Genomic DNA, 1,215 nt, shown 5'->3' with positions numbered 1-1,215 from the left:
CTCATACACTTGTGGTGGGACTTTGAAATGGTACAACCATTGTGGAAAGCAGTGTGGCAATTCCTTCAAAAGTTGGAACTAGAAATACCATTTGACCCAGCTATTCCATTACTAGGTATATACCCTAAAGAAGAGAGAGCCATGACAAGAACAGACATAGGCACACCCATGTTCATTGCGGCACTATTTGCAATGGCCAAAAGATGGAAACAACCTAGGTGTCCATCAACTGAGGAATGGATATCAAAACTATGGTATATACACACAATGGAATACTATGCAACCCTAAATAATAATGTAGAATCTGAAAAACACCACACAATGTAGATGAACTTGGAGGACATTATGCTGAGTGAAATAAATCAATCACAAAAGGACAAATATTGTATTAGTCCATTATTGTGAAAGTCAAGGAAATGTTTATTTATAGAAGGACATTTTTTTTTGTTGTTGGTTACCATGGATGGGAGTGTAGGGGAGGGAATACTGTTAGATAGATAGAGATATGTTTTGATTTGGGTGAAGAAAAGGGCAATGTACCAAATATGAGTGATCAATATAGTGGCACTGAAGAATAAAAAGACATAGAGAAGTACGTGGGAAGTACAGACAACAAAGATGAATCCTTTTGTACATACAGTACTGCGTTGTCAGTGAAGGCAAACACAGGTATATGGGTGAATAGAGGAGTGGACAGGCTGAACTATCAGGTATGTCTATGAAGTGGTGAGTGTACCCAAGAACAGGTATAGGGTTGGCAGACAATGGTCCTATAACTTTATGTGTATGATCTGAATTCCCAGGTGTATAGTGCAGCTGAGAAGGGGCAAGGTTGTTGTCACTGCTTGATCACAGCCAGCTACCCAGAGGGACCAAACATTTGAACCTGTGGGCTCGGGACCATAGTCACAGAGGACATCAAGCTCAATTGGCATAACATACTTCACAAAACATTGTTCCACCTCCTCCTGTGGTGAGTAGCGACTGGGATCTTAAAAGCATGCAAGCTGCCATCTAAATGCAATGATGGGTCTCTCCTTGTCCAGAGCCAAGAAGATTTAAGAAAACCAAAAATTCATGGAAACAATTAGTCCTAGCGACTGGTACACCATCCAATCTGCAGCCTATATGACTATGAGACCAGAAGAACTAGATGGTGCCTGGCTACTACTGTCAACCACTTGGAAGAGGATCTATGTAGGAGATCCTGGATAG

The sequence above is a fragment of the Orycteropus afer genome, unplaced genomic scaffold (genome assembly GCF_000298275.1).
Source record: "Orycteropus afer afer isolate SDZICR_OR568_19922 unplaced genomic scaffold, OryAfe1.0 scaffold01160, whole genome shotgun sequence".
Classification (NCBI taxonomy): domain Eukaryota; kingdom Metazoa; phylum Chordata; class Mammalia; order Tubulidentata; family Orycteropodidae; genus Orycteropus; species Orycteropus afer.
This window is presented reverse-complemented; position numbering follows the sequence as displayed.